The sequence below is a fragment of the Mustelus asterias genome, chromosome 3 (genome assembly GCF_964213995.1).
Source record: "Mustelus asterias chromosome 3, sMusAst1.hap1.1, whole genome shotgun sequence".
Taxonomy (NCBI): Eukaryota; Metazoa; Chordata; class Chondrichthyes; order Carcharhiniformes; family Triakidae; genus Mustelus; species Mustelus asterias.
The window spans coordinates 91,544,518-91,560,767 of NC_135803.1; positions in this window are offsets into that span (position 1 = coordinate 91,544,518).

A 16,250-nucleotide genomic window follows, 5' to 3' on the forward strand; every position below is an offset into this window, starting at 1 on the left:
ACTACTAGTCACTGATCGCCAATCAGAAAAACATCCATTTACCCCCACTCTTTGCTTTCTGTTAGTTAACCAATCCTCTATCCATGCTAATACATTACCCGTAACACCATGCATCTTTATCTTATGTAGCAGTCTTTGGTGCGGCACCTTGTCAAATGCCTGCTGGAAATCCAGATACACCACATCCACAGGTTCCCCATTGTCCACTGCACATGTAATGTTCTCAAAGAATTCCACCAAATTAGTCAAACATGACCTTCCCTTCATGAACCCATGCTGCGTCTTACCAATGGGACAATTTATATCCAGATGTCTCGCTATTTCTTCCTTGATGATAGGTTCAAGCATTTTCCCTACTACAGAAGTTAAGCCAAGCGGCCTATAGTTACCCGCCTTTTGTCTACCTCCTTTTTTAAACAGTGGCGTCACATTTGCTGTTTTCCAATCTGCAGGAACCACCCGAGTCCAGCGAATTTTGGTAAATTACCACTAGTGCATTTGCTATTTCTCCTGCCATCTCTTTTAGTACCCTGGGATGCATTCCATCAGGACCAGGAGACTTCTGAGTCATAGCTATCCAGGAAAGTTTAGAAAGATTTAAACCAGTTCTATTGTTGAGTAGCTATACTGCAGGCCCTGCACTGAACCCACCCCCTCCCCCAGATACTCCCCAGACAACCTGACTATCTGCCATCCGACTCCCCAAACACGTTCCTACTCCCAACTGCCCCTCAACTTCCTGGCTACCTCTTGAAAACCCAAGAGCTCCTCCCCCCCTCAACCCCGTCTTCCAGCTCCTCTCCCCCAGCCCCCCATTCCCAGCTCCCCTCACCCCAACCCCGTCTCTGCAATTTGTCCTTCTAAATGATAGTGGTTGTGAATTTGGAAGCTGCTGCCTTCCTTGGTGAGTTATGGCAGTGCATCCAGTAGATGGTAGACATGGCTGTCACTGTTGGTGGTGGAGGAAGTGAATGTTTATTGATGGAGCGCCAATCAAAGGGGCTGTTTTGTCCACATTTTGTCCCTAAAGATGCAGCTCCCGTTCCCTTGCTCTTATTTGCAAGAAACAACTGATCACCAAACAACCCGTCCAGGTCCCCAGATTTGCTGATTTATTCCAGGTACTGTCTCCCTATGCTTCAGCACGCTGGCACAATGGTTAACACTGCTGCTTCACAGTGCCAGGGCTCTGAGTTCAATTCCAACCTTGGGTGACTGTGGAGTTTGCACGTTCTCCCTGTGTCTGCATGGGCTTCTTCCAGATGCTCATTTCCTCCCACAGCCCAAAGATGTGCAGATTAGGTTGATTGGCCATGCTAAATTGCCCCTTAATATCAGGCGTATTTGTAGGGTAAATATGTGGGGCTATGGGAATAGGGTCTATGTGGGTTTGTTGTCAGTGCAGGCTCAATGGGCCGAATGGCCTCCTCCTGCATTGTAGGGATTCTATGATTCGGTCATTTTCACCATCTACTGAAAAACGATTCATGATCTTGAAACCTACTGCCTCATTTCCAACTCCCTTTTCCTCTTCAAAGACCTTGGATATTGTAATAATTACAAAGATTTTGGTCTTCCCATATTTGGCTGCACCTGATTCAAGATATTGGGCAGTTTGACAACACTGAGGGGTTAAAAGAGGTGTGGAGAGGTTGAATGGGGCTCTTCAACATACATGCAGAAACTGATCCCATGCCAGCAGATCAGGTCAACAACACCATACATCAAAATTCCCTCAGTGGGATCTTTGTCATGGAATGTAGATTGTAAATATCACATGTAATTGAAATTGTATTGAGGCTGTAAGAAACAAACTTCAACTCTATTGTACTTTTGTAATGTCTAATTTGAACAGATGTGGAATATAATTTTACAATTTTTTATGAATCAAGTATCATTTTGGAAGAGAAAACACCAAGGTTAAGTGTGTGGAATTGGGAAAGGGAGGACTAAAGGTACATATTCTAGTGGTAACCCATTGGCAGTGGCCAGAGAAACCATTGCTGCAAATGTGCTGATGATGATTGGATAGTTAAACTTGAAGAGAAGTGAGGCATTTCCACCTTGCTGACTAACAGAGGAGAGGTGTTGGAGAAGAATGGTGCTGTTGAGCATATCAAAATGTGAAGAGAGGTTGAGTGAAAATGGTCCCTGGTCAGAATCCCATTGGGTGGAAGTTATCATAGTGATCAGGGCCATTAAAATGCAACACCCAGTGGTGAAAACCAGTTTTGAGGTATTTGAACAGGGAGTTTCAAGAAGGATAAGTAGGGACTTGAGAGAAAAAAACATGTTCAATTACTTTAGAGAGGAAAATAATGCTGGAGTCCAGTGCTCTAGAACTAACTCTGCCTCTCGGTAACCTATTGAGGTACAGCTACAACCCTGATATCATAGAAACACTACAGTGCAGAAGGCAGCCATTCGGCCCATCAAGTCTGCACCAACTGTGTGACAGAACACCTTACTCAGGCCCATTCCCTGCCCTATCCCTGTAACCCTGCACACTTACCATGGCTAATCCACTTGCACATCTTCGGACTGCCGGAGGAAACTGGAGCACCCAGATGAAACCTACGCAGACACGAGAACGTGCAAACTCCACACAGTCACAAAGAAACATAGGGAAAAAAGCAAGAGTAAACCATTCAGCCCTTTGAATCTGCTCCACTATTCATTTTGATCATGGTCATCAAATTCAATATCCTGATCCCCCCTTCCTCCCATATCCCTTGATCTCTTTAGCCCCAGAGCCTTATCTAATTCCCAACAACAGTGAGGGGCTGGCATGGGAAGACCAAATCAGACAATGTTTTGGCCTCAACTACTTTCTGTGGTAGTAAATTCCACATATTCACCATTCTCTGGGTGAATAAATTTCTTCTCACCTCAGTCCTAAAAATTTTACCCCTTATCCTCAACTATGGCCCCTAGTTCTGGACTCCCCCGCCATTGGGAACATTGTTTCTGAATCCACCCTGTCCAATCCTGTTAGGATTTTGTAAGTTTCTATGAGATCCCCTCTCATTCTTCTAAACTCCAATGAATATAATCCTAACCGACTTAGTCTCTCCTCAAATGATAGACCTGCCATCCCAGGAATCAGCCTGGTAAACCTTCACTGTACTCCCTCTATAACAAGGACATCTTTCCTCAGATAAGGACACCAAAAGTGTACACAATACTCCAGGTGTGGCCTCACCAACACTCTATACAATTATTGCAGTAAAACATCTCTATCCCTCCACTCAAATCCTCTCACTATGAAGGCAAACAGACCATTTGCCTGCTGTACCTGCGCGCTTACTTTCAGCGACTGATGCATGAGGACACCAAGATCTTGCTAAGTATGCACCTGTCTCAATTTACACCCATTCAAATAATAATCTGCTTTCCTATTATTACTACCGAAGTGGATAACCTCACATTTATACACATTTTACTGCATCTGCCGTGCACATGCCCACTCACTCAGCCTGTCCAAAGCACACTTAAACATCACTGCATCCTCCTCACAGCTCACCCTCCCACCCAACTTTGTATCATCTGTAAATTTAGAGATAATACATTTAGTTCCTTCTTTTATATCATTAATATATAATGTCACCCAAGGCTACAATCAAACCCGGGTCCCTGGCGCTGCATATCACTGTGCCACACTGCTGCCGGATATCTACCTGACAACATGGAATATTGCCTAGTGCTCCAGTTTAGAACTGCCAGTTTTCATAAAGGAGCAGAGAATTGGATTATTAATAATGGTGCACAAAAACAAACTTTCCATCAAATTCCATCAGTGCTTGTTGAAGTATGCTAACTGGAAGGGTATCATTGCCATCAGCATCAGAGGGAGGACTAGGTTACTGCCAATATTCTGTACAGCCTGTCGCTCGGCACGAGTTAAGGGCCGTGTTCAGTCCAGCAGTGAAATAAAAATGTTGTGATAGAAAATCTTTGGAATCAAAGAAAGGAATGGAGATTTTAATTGAGAAAGAGAGATGTCAGGATTTCTCGAGTGTATGCGATAGAGCTCTCAGACTCACTGCGTAGCCCTGAGCTAAATGTGTTCTCTCCAGAGACAATCAAGCAGAATATAAGGAATGTGGCCAGTATTAGTGTCAAAGGAAAAGCCCACACATGTCAATCTCCAGTTTCAGATATATCCAACAATGAATAGGAACACTTACCAGAGCTTGATCCTGCCTCTGGCTTTCTGCCCACTCACACTGCCCGGTTCAGTGACATTTCCACCTCTTGCAAGCAGCCCTGCATCTATTTAGCAAGTAGGAAGCATGCAGTGCCATATTACTGAGCCCTAATGGGTTAAAGTAACAGTGAGTGAGCTTCGACTCCACCTCAGCACCCAGCTGCACTACACCTCCCAGAGTTAAAACTGGGGCCAGCTTAATGTAGGCCGGGATGCTATTCTGGAACATGTAACAGAATTCCCCCTGCCCACTCCCATAACCCTTAATACCTTACCCAACAAAAATCTAGCAATTTCCATTTGGAATGATCAATTCACTCCCAGCATTAAGAGAGTTTTGAGGTTGGAGAGTTGCAGATTTCCACTGGGCTTTGTGGGAAGAATTTGTTCCTGACATTACTCCTGAATGGCCTGGCTTTCTTGTTACAGTAGTGTCCTCTTGTTCTGGAGTCCTACTTTAGAGGAAATAGCTCCATTTTGTCTGCCCTATAAAACCTTTAAGCACCTGAAACATCTCAATTAGATCACCCCTTAATCGTCTATATTCTAGGCAATACAAGCCTGAACTTTGCAACCTCCCTCAGAATTGAACTCTGGTGAATCTGTCCACACCCACTGAAAGACCTCAAATCCTTTGCAATGTGCAGTACATGGAATGGAATGCAATACTCTAAATAACCACAACCTAATATAACTCTAACTATATAACTGTCCTGTCATGTTTCATTCTTTCATGGGATGTAGGCATCACTGGCTAGGCCAGCATTTATTGCCCATCCCGAATTGCCCTTGAGAAGGTAGTGGTGAGCTGCCTCTTGAACCACTGTGGTGTAGGTACACCCACAGTACTGTTGGGCAGGGAGTTCCAGAATTTTGACCTAGCGACAGAGAAGGAATCGCAATATATTTCTAAGTCAGGATGTTGAGTGGCTTGGAGGAAAATTAGCAGATGGTGTTCCAAGGTGTCTACTCCACTTGTCCTTCTAGATTGTGGTGGTTGTGGGTTAGGAAGGTGCTGTTGAAGGAAGTTTGGTGAGTTGTTGCAGTGTATCTTGTAGATGGTACACACTCCTGACTCTTGGCACTTGAGCCACCTCAGATAAAAGCAACACTTATTTTAAATGTTGTACTTTATCCTTGGTGATGTAGATATGGAAATGTTGATGTATGATGCTAACCTGTCATTTCCATTAAACAGCATCAGAATATTGAAGAGGTGGAATAGAAACCACTTGCCTTTCATGGACAGGAATTAGTGCCTCATCTCGGTCCTAAATGATTGGCCCCTTATCCTTTGACTGTGCCCCCATGTTTTAAATTCTCCAGCCAATGGGGAGGAATATCTCAGTGCCCTCTCTGTCAAGCCCTTTCACACTCTTGTAGGTTTCAATGAGATCACCCCTCATTCTTCTGAATTCCAGAGGGAATATGCCCAATTGTGATGACCTTTGACCTGGAAACTGTCCAATAAGGAAACTTTGCCATGTCTTTAGGATGTCTGTAATTGCTTTTAAGAAAGTATGAAAAAGACTTTTTAAGAGTTTGTAAAGGGATCAACTGTAATTTTCTTGGATAATAAGAAATATTGGACCATGTGACCTGACGAATAAGGTTGAAAACACAGGTTGAAAGGCAATCTACTTCTGACCTCCACTTTTATATGAATTCCACTAAGGCCAGCTTGGAGTGTGTGTTACCAGTGGTGAATACAAAGTTGGTGTTAGTTAAACCCAACTCCTTAACTTGGCCCCAGTCTGCTCCCCCTTCCCTGGTGACCAGGACTTGGGGCCGAGTCTGCCTTTTTCTAGCTCTGCTTCTTGGGTAAAAGGCAAAAGGTTCTATTAGTTCGCTCTGCTGCTTGGCAGTTCCTAATGGTCATTTTTATCAATTATTCTTCTTTTACATTATCATTTTATTGCTTTGATATTGATATTGAAATTTTCTTCATACCTTAACTTTTTTGTTGAAATTCATGTTCAATGAAGTGTTAAACCAGATCTCAGGCAGCTGCAGTTGGGTTTCTTGCTGAAGGGGAATGAGAGGCTCACAAGAAATCTGACTGCTTTTTGGAGAGCTGATAAAAGGGGTAAGATTTCTCCAATAGAAACAGGGAGTGTTTAACAAGTTTGGCGGCACCCGTGCAAAGAGAAACAGAGGTCAGTGAGACTTAATTAGAGCTTGGCACATCATGGACCTGAAGCATTGACTCTGTTTCTCTCTCCACTGATGCTGCCTGGTCTGCTGGGCATTTCCAGCATTTCCTGTTTACATTTCAGATTTCCAGTATCTGCAATACTTTGCTCTCATTTATCTGCTCCATGCTGGGCATTTTTAAGTGTGGTCTGTTTCAATTTAAAATTAGAAAATATTTATCAGTCGATGCAAAGTGGGATTTTTTGTGTGTATAGAAATAGCACATTGTTGCAGGTGAATTGGTTGGTGCTAATTTGCTGGAAGATTTTGCCATTTATAAACTTGGAAATGAAATTGGGAATCATGCTTCAGTTGAATATGTCACCGTTAGTTCAAGATATTCTCATTCGCACACGGGACTGTTGTTTGTGGTGCTTGAGAGGTTCAAGTGTTTTGGATGTTGCTGTCTGGATATTGCATAAGGACAGATTCAAAGTAATAGAGCTTGTTGAAAAATATGAATAACCAACTCATATGTAACTATCTAACAAATCTGTGATTGTAAAGTGTATCATACTGAAGCTGAGCTTTCAGTGGGCATGAATAAAGGCATAGGGGGCGATCTCACCACTTGTCAATCGGCATGGCGAGCCAGTAAGATCCCGAGAGAGGTGGAAAATCAGTTCTCGCCCGGTTTCTCACCTCTCGCGATGATACCGGCACTGAATTGCCGGCATAACCAGCCTTGCACCTGGGAAGGGCACAAGGCTGAATTTAATATCCATTTTCTAATTTAAATATTAGTGAGCCTGGGACGCAATCGTCCAGGCTCACTTGCCTTAACAGCCTTGCTGGTGGAGGTCCTCACAGGCCAGGATCATATATGGCCCCCACCAATGGCCTCCGGTGGGACCGGAGGCCAATGAGACCCCCTCGGGGGCAGGGGAGGGCAGGAGCATTAAAACAGAAGTAGAAGGGGTCCAGAAACAGAAAAAGCACCAGGACCGGGGCGGCACGGTAGCACAGTGGTTAGCACTGCTGCTTCACAGCTCCAGGGTCCTGGGTTCGATTCCCGGCTCGGGTCACTGTCTGTGTGGAGTTTGCACATTCTCCTCGTGTCTGCGTGGGTTTCCTCCGGGTGCTCCGGTTTCCTCCCACAGTCCAAAGATGTGCGGGTTAGGTTGATTGGCCAGGTTAAAAATTGTCCCTTAGAGTCCTGGGATGCGTAGGTTAGAGGGATTAGCGGGTAAAATATGTGGGGGTAGGGCCTGGGTGGGATTGTGGTCGGTGCAGACTCGATGGGCCGAATGGCCTCCTTCTGCACTGTAGGGTTTCTATGTGACCCATGTTTTACCCCTCTGACCCTGCTGGTGGCCCTTGAACTGGAAACAGTACCAATAGGAACGTTAAAATACAGACACCGTGTAACCAGAAACAAAAGAGAGCTGCAGGCACAAATGAGAGCTACAAGCATAGCAGCTTAATTGGGGTGAGGGGTGTGTGGGATGGTGAAGGGACAGATTCATGCACAAAACTAAAACAGAGGCAGAAAGAGGAACACAGAATTCTCGTGAGAAGAATAAGAAAATCTCGCTCTGGAAAGGATCAGGTTTTCTGTTTCGAAGAAAAAGAAACAGGAGCACTTGGAGTACTGTGTGAGCTCAATAAAACACTCCCAGCTTCCAATGTGTTTGCATTTCCTCATTTCACCGAGGACTAACTTCAAGTGACCACATCTAAGCCCTTCCCTTAGTTTTTGGAGAGTTTCCCAAATCAACAACCTTCAGTAAGGCCTGTTCCAGTGATTCTTCTCCTCTTGTTACACTGGAACAAAGCTCTCAGAATCCTTTCAAAGCTGTGGGATGAGTCTCTTCAACTAGAGACTGCTACCCTCCTACATCGGGTTATATTAGGTTCCAAGTCAACTGACCCTGTCTGTCTGTGATATTCATTGATTTGTAGGGAAACCTGTAACCAGATCTTTAAAAAAGGTGCCTTTTGTCCTCTTTGTCATGGCAATGTGAAACACATCAACTTTGCATTCAGGTTGAAATGAGAATTAGCTTTCCTTGATCCCCGACAACCTTTCATCTTCGAAATGAATGGACAGTTTACAGCAGAACTGTTTACAACTTGGTACCTTCAACACCTTTCTGGGACTTTGGGAAGCCTAGGGCTGGACTTTCATCCTCAATGTGGGGAGTGAGAGTTGGGTAATTTCCCAGCTTGGCTCGCCAACCTCAGGGGAAAGTGTCCAAGAAGATGGGATTTTCATTGCATTGGGTGGGGGGAGGGGCTGATGCAGGCCAGCCAACCCAAAAAATAGCTTGGAGGCATTCACATAGGCTGCTGCATGTGAAGGTGGGCTGTTTTAAAGGCCTGCCTTGGTGCTGTGGAAGTTTGTCCCTATCCCCACACACTCCCTATGCCACACTGCTCACTGTCCATGGCCCCTCATCCCATGTTATGCCTCCCATGAACCCAATAGCCTGCCAAGCCCTTAATGTCAAGCTATGGCACCTCTCCCACACACTGTATAGAAGCAATGAACCTATCGTGACAGCAGGATGTGCAAAAAAGGCTTTAAAAAACAGCTATTTGTTGATAACTTTCCACTTTCTGAAAAAAAGCTTGCATTTACTTGTGTCAATCATCCAGAACAAAGTATCAATTGCAGAAACTGCAAGCAATTTAACCCTCTTCACCTTATGTTAATAAACATTGTGCAATTGACAGCATAGATCAGAGATCCAGAGCTATCAATCAAATGGTGTTTTCCTTGAGACATGGGTGTTTTAATATGCTAACTGGGCTCTCAGCCAAGAATACCTAATGTTGTTTTTACTTTTTAAACACAGGATTGTGGTTCTCCTTCATTGCTTAAAGAATGTTGTTGAGAATATATATTCCGATTTTAACAAAATTATTTTTTCCCTGCACCCTTTCTGCTTTTAAACTTTCCGTTCGGTATGAGTTTGTTTAATTCCTTCCCAGGGCAAGAGCCACAGCTGCTTCTTTTTGAAGTTTCATTTTAAACTTTAATCCAGCCTTACAATTCAACAGAAACAGCATCAATTTGAGCCGTATCATTCTGAGTTAAAGCACCACCTCTGTTTGTCCATTAGCTGGAACCCTACTGCTGAATTCTATTTATGACAACTATGTCTGTGGACAATCTGCAGGCAAGTTCAGTTGCGATAGATCCAATTTGTTTGCAGCTGTTTGCATCCTTTATTGTCAGTCTGAAGTCTCAAGGTTTCTTTACTCTCAAGAGTCTGGGTTTTTGATTATTTTGGCACATATTTAGTCAAAACACCAGATATCAGGTTCACACCTATTTCTCACCTCTCATGATCTTACTGGCACCGGATATCTGAGCGATCAGCGTTGCACCCATTTCCGACACCAGGCTGAATATACTATTCAAATTTATTTAAAATCTAATTTAAATAGGAATAGTGAGCCTGGGACTCAATTGCCCAGGCTCATTTGCATATGTGGCCTCGCCAGGGAAGGTTCTCTCAAGTTCCCCATCAACAGGGACCAGATGTGATGGCCACACTGGTAAAACCAGAGGCCATTGATGTTCCCCTGGGAGGTTGGGGGCAAGTGGAGATGCCACTTGGGCAGTGCCAACCTTATACTGCTAGCCTGGCATCCTGGCACTGCCAGCCAAGCACCTCGACACTGCTCACAGGGCACCAGGCAGTGATAAGGGGCAGGGCCTAAGGGGACAGGGCCAGACTGGGCAGGCCAATCAAGGGGGACTGCTGCCACTCTGCAATGTTGATCAGTGTTGGGAGGGAGGCAGGACCGCTGCGCATTCTGCATAGCGATCGGTGGGGGGAGGGTAATGATCAGTCCAGCCGGTTGGGGGTGGGGGGGGGGGGGGGGGTTGCAGGGGTTAAATGGCTCAGCTCAGGGCATTTGTGAATGGCTCTGGAGTGGCATGGGGGATGCTGGGTTAGGCCACAGAGGCCAGATATTTGTAGCATAGGTTGTGAGATAGATCTCCGCTTCTCTCAGAGCAGAGACCTGCACATGTGCAATGGTGCCCTCTGCTGCTATCAGCCTACTTTCTAGCAATTTAACCCCACCCGCTCTCCCTACCAGCGAGAAACAGATTTCAGCATTTTTTCATGTACCAAATGCATAAGATTCAAGATTTGGACTTGCTGAAAAAATGGATCGGAATCTCTCCCATTTTTAAGCTTGTCTTGCTCCCTCAGTGTCTCCCCATTGTGAGCTCAGAGACTGCTGTCACTTTTCTCCAAAAGTGAACACCTTTCTTCATCATCCCAGAAACACAATCTGGGTCTCCCTTTGATCTTTAACCTCACCAGGTCTGTTCTCAAAAACACTTCAGAACAGATCTCATGATCCTCCTCACCTTCAGTTAAAGATAGAGGCCGGGATCCTCACAAAAAAATTTTTAATTGTCGAATTTATGTGAAAACCGGAGTAACTTGCATCGATTTCTTTAACGGGGTTTTCAAAATGATTCTCCCACACTCTGAGCACTGCAGAGTGCCTGAGTGTGAATCACTCTGAAAGGTGGTGGGCAGGGCCTATTCCCGCTGAAGAGGCTGAAATCAGTGCTCTGAGCGAGCCCCCGCGCATATCTCTGCGAGATCTCGACAGACATCCTCCCAGCATTGAAATCACTGGCCTCTCCGCCGCAACCCCCCCCCCTGCCCGCCCACCCAACCCATGGACATTGCTGGTCTCATCGCTGGCCTCTCACCCCCGCTCCCCCCCACAAGAACATTGCTGGCCTCATTGCCGGCCTCCCCATCCCCCAGTGACCCAGACCTTGCTGGCCTCCCCATTCCCCCCACCAACTTCCGCCATGGAAAGCATTCTTTCTGGTTGTATCACAGCTTGATATGACTCCTGGGATGTTGAGGGGGCAGCGTGGGGTTTCCTCCACATCCTCTAGTTGGCGACCCTCATCTTCCTCCTCCAGGTGGTCTCCCTGCTGCTTTGCTATATTGTGCAGAATGCAGCACACGACTATGATGTGGGAGGCCCGCACACAGTCATATTGGAGGGCACTCCCACAGCGGTCCAGGCGCCGGAACTGCATTTTGAGCAGGCCAATGCACCAATCAACAACGGACTGGGGGGCAGCGTGGGCCTCATCATAACAGGTCCTCGCCTTGGACTCGAGTCTCCACACTGACGTCATCAGCCATGACCTCAACGGGTAACCCTTGTCCCCCACAAGCCATCCCGGCAGCCTGGGCTGGTCTTCAAATAGCCCAGGGATGTCCGAACACCTCAGGACACTCCCTGGCTGCCGTGCACACACCTGCATGATGATCAGCCAGTAGTTACAGACGATCTGCATGTTTAGCAAATGGAAGCTTTCCTGTTTATAAAAGGTTTCCTCTCACCTCACAGGGACCGCAGGGCAATTTATGTCGCATCCACAGCCCCCCACACATGGGGCATTCCAGCTATGGTGGCGAAGCCTGAAGCCTGGGCCTCCTGTGGCATCTGGCCAACATCAAAGTTGATGTACTGGCCTGCCTGGGCGTGCAAAGCATCTGTGACCTGGCGCGCACACACCTGTGCACAGAGGCCTGCAAAATGCCCCACTGGGTGCCTGGAATGATCCTGTGGCATAGAAGTTCAGGGCCGCTGTCACCTTGACTTCTACTGGGAGCGGGTGCCCTCCCCTTCCCCGAGGTGCCACGTCTGCCAGGACCGAACACAGGTGCTGCACCGTCACCTTGCGCTGGTGCAACTGGCGCCGGCACATGGCTTCAGATAGGCCCTCAAAGGACCTCAGTTTCCAGTAGAACCTCTGCCTCCATATCCTCCTTCTTCTGCCCCCTCCGGGAGACTGCACTCCCACTTCCTGGGCCTCACTGGCAGCCCCCTGCCCTCCTCTGCCATTGGCTGCTCTTGCAGTGGCCACGCGAATCTCTCAAACTCCTGAGCCGCCTCCTCCTCCTTCTCCTCAGCAGCTGCCACCATGATGGCCAGCTCCAGACCTACAAATCCAAGATCCATCTGCACGGTGGGGGTTAGAGAGAGAGTGAGAGATTGATCGATACATTTCTTTGATTTTAACTATCCCCACACCCCCCCTCCACCCTCACTGGGACCTGTGCTCCCACTTATGGATGCTGGCAACACAACACAATCTGGGGTGCCATACATCACCTGATTCGGTTACCTGCCATTGGCATCATGAACATGGCAGGCAGGGAGAACATACAGGTTGGTGTGTGGGCGTGGCCATTGCGTATCCTTGAGTCATTGCCATGAGTGCTACTACAGCATTCCCTTCCAGGCATGTGTTGCAGGTCAGGCACACGGGGCAGGGACAGACTCAGAGTACATGCAGCTTGAGCGTCTGTGTTAACATAGCTCCCCTACTTGGAGCACTGGCTGCCTGACTTGATGAGCCCTCAAGCAGCACATGGAGCCTTTCCCCTCACTCCCTAACACCCCAGAACTCAGTGCAATCCCTCACCTCATCCCACAACCAGAACGATGGAATCTCCTGGGCCTGGAAACAACAGCCTCACCAGCGCTCAGCAAAATCCCACCCCATGGCCAGAACTATGGAACCTCCCTGGGCCTGGGGACAGCACCTCCATCATTCAATGAACTTCTCCAGCCCACACAGAAAGTTTCCAGCCTCTGCCTCCACCCTTCCCTGAACTCCTAGGGCTGCAGCTCCATAACACTTACCTCCTTGCTCCTTTTCAGTGCTGCCACACCAGGTCCCAACTTTTATGGAACAGTTGTAAATGCCGCCAGCATGACGTCACCCCAGAGAGGGAGAAGACGCTAGTGGGGGGCGGGGGGGGGGGGGGGGGTGAAATTCAGTCGTGGACTCGCTAATGGCGTGTAAAGCTATGGTAACACATGTTCCTCAAGGTTCATCAAGCTGCAAACTGAAAAGCTTGCTCAACCATTTTAGAGGGCAGTTCAGAGTCACCCACATTGTTGGAGTCACATGTAGGCCAGACTGGATAAGGTCAGCAGACTTCCTTCCCTAAAGGACATTGGTGAACCAGGTGGGTTTTTAGGACAATCGATGATAGTTTCATAGTTACCATTGCTGAGACTAGCATTAAATTCCAGATTTTATGAATTGAATTTAAATTCCACCAACTGCCATGGTGGGATTTGAACTCATGTCCTCAGAGCATTTGCCCCTGGGTTACTAATCCAGTGGCATTACCACTGCGCTACTGTCTCCCCCCTTTGTGCTAAGAAGGTACCCCAGTTTCTCAGAATGCATTCGGTGTCGGTTTCTGATGTCTGAAGGAGCACCTCTGCTTTTGGAATCTCTGGGCTCTGCTCACATATAGAGGGGACTGAAATTTGGGATTGAATCAGATGGTACGTGGAAAAGCAGCACTGAATGAGTGGAAATATTCGCGATGAACTGTCTCCGGCTTAATCCTTAGTGATGACAGAGAAAAGGGAAAGAAAGTATTACAAATGAAGGAAGCTATACAGGACAGTGGCGGGAACATTCTGCAACATTAAACCTGTCAGTTCAAACTGTTCCTGGCTCCCTGATAAAGATGACAATTACATGAAATGGCAGTGTATGAGCTGGGCTGATTGCCAACAGTCCCCGCTGTCACTGTCAGCAAGCAAACTGCAAATAACCAGCACACAGCAATGAGGTGACAGGCATGAACTAATGTTGATAAATCACAAAAAACACAGAGCAGCACCGGCCACTACATTCAGATCAAGGAATATGGCCTCTCTCTCATAGGCCACAACACACACTCATTATCCATGTCACACAGACCAATTGTACACACCCTGCAGCTGACAAACCCTTGGTTAAACTGAGGGTGAAACACACAGCCCAACCCCCAATACATGGCTGTGATTTTAAGACATTCCTGATGGTACACTCCTGATGGTACACTCCTGATGGTACGTTCACCTGTAGCTTGCCAGATTAAAACAGGCTTATATCAGAGCAGCTATTGCCAGGAAGATGTAAGTGGAGGTTGAATTGCAGTAGAGGGGGGTCCTGGATTACTCCTGCACTTCTTGGCCCCTCTGAAATGATTTCAAACATATCTTTGCTTGTCCTCATTGATTCTATTGCACGTCACAGTCTCCAATCATTTCCAAACGTGAATGAAGTTTGGGACCCTATTGATAGGGGCCAACTACCTGAAACAGGCAGGAACCTGGTCACCTAGTTGTTGGCTACTTTCAAAACTGCAGTGGCTGCCCATTAGTGTTGATGGTGTTATATATTTAAGTAATTGTATTACTTGCTTTAACAGCAAGTCACATGATTTGATGGTGATATCATTGGGGTGTTTCAGAGGCTCCTGATTTTAGTTTCAGTTTGTACTCTGTACAAGAACATCTTTCAATAAATCTGTCGTTATCTTGAATCCATCTGTGCAAACCACATCTTTCCTTTTTGTTTGAAACCCACAACCCCAAACAGCTACCAATCCCATTTTACAGCTCTTACTGTCCCATTAACCCCAAGCAAAGGAAATAAAATCAATACCTGATCAATGCTCAGCAGGATTGGCAGCATCTGTGGAGAGAGAAACAGAGTTAACATTTGGAATCAAATATGACTCTCCTCCAGAACCAAAGGGAGGTAGAAATGTGATGAGTTTATGAGGTTTTTAATTCACCACTTGCTCTCTCACTCACATTTCTGAATTCGGACCACTGATGTGATCCAGTGAAACTCAACGCAAGTTTGACTAACTGCACCGCATCTTCCAATTAGACACTTTATAGCTTTCTAGACTCAACACTGGGTTCAACAATTCCAGACCATGAACTCTACCCTCCATTTTGATTCCTTTTTTTTGCCAAGTGTTAGTCTATTCTTGTTTCTCATGTCATGTTCATTATTCTGCTATTAACACTCACACTCGAGAAATGCTTTGTTTCTCTATAACCATTACCATTCCATTTGTTCTTTGTTCAATTACATTTTTGTGATTTAATCACCCCTGCCCTCTACCCTATCCCAGACCTTCCCTTTTGCTCTTCCTCCCCATCCTCTTTTCGACAGTTTAAAACCTATCACATTTCTGTCTTCCTAAAGAAGCGTCCTATTCATCTCGAAACGTTTACTGTTTATCTCTCCACAGGTGCTGCCTGACCTGCTGTATATTTCATGTTTTTATTTCCAGCATCTGCAGCATTTTGCTTTTATTTTAAGTGAAAATCAATTATTGCTGCAAAACATAAACTAAACCAAATACAAACAGACACCACAGGAAAGACGAGATTGATGGACCAGTGTATGTGCCTGTACTCTTCTGATAGGTGCTGGTCACAAGGAAGACCCCTCCTGGTGACACAACTCAGTGGGTGCCCTATAAAGCTAGACTTGCATTTACATGCACCTTGCACAACTTCAGGATGTTCTTGAATCATTCTGCAGTCAATGGGTTGGTTTGGAAGTGAAGTCACTGTTGTAACATAGGGACATTAGGTGCTGAAGTTGCAATGACAGAGTTGTAAAGCAGTGTGGTGTTTGACAGGAAGATTAGTCTGTGGGAAACAGGTTGATTCCTAAAAGGGAATGAGATATGGATTGGGAATATTCTACACTGTTCCCAAACCATTGATGCCACATGCCATTTTACCAGTTTCAGGAAAACTCCCTGCTCCAGACGAATGGGGCCCTCATTACAATTGCTAAGAGGAATGTTGTACGATGGGATGTATTGAGATTAAATCTATTTTTGAATAGACAGCATTGTGAGTAGCTGCTACAGCATGTTGGGACATGTCCAACTGAGAAGAGACCCTCAAATCCTTATACACCCTTCTCCCTACTCCAAGGCTGGTACCAATTGCATTGATGCAAACAGTCAGCCCGGAATTTTCTATTAAGATTCCACAAATCCAACTTGATTCTTGGTCTGAGGTGCGGGTG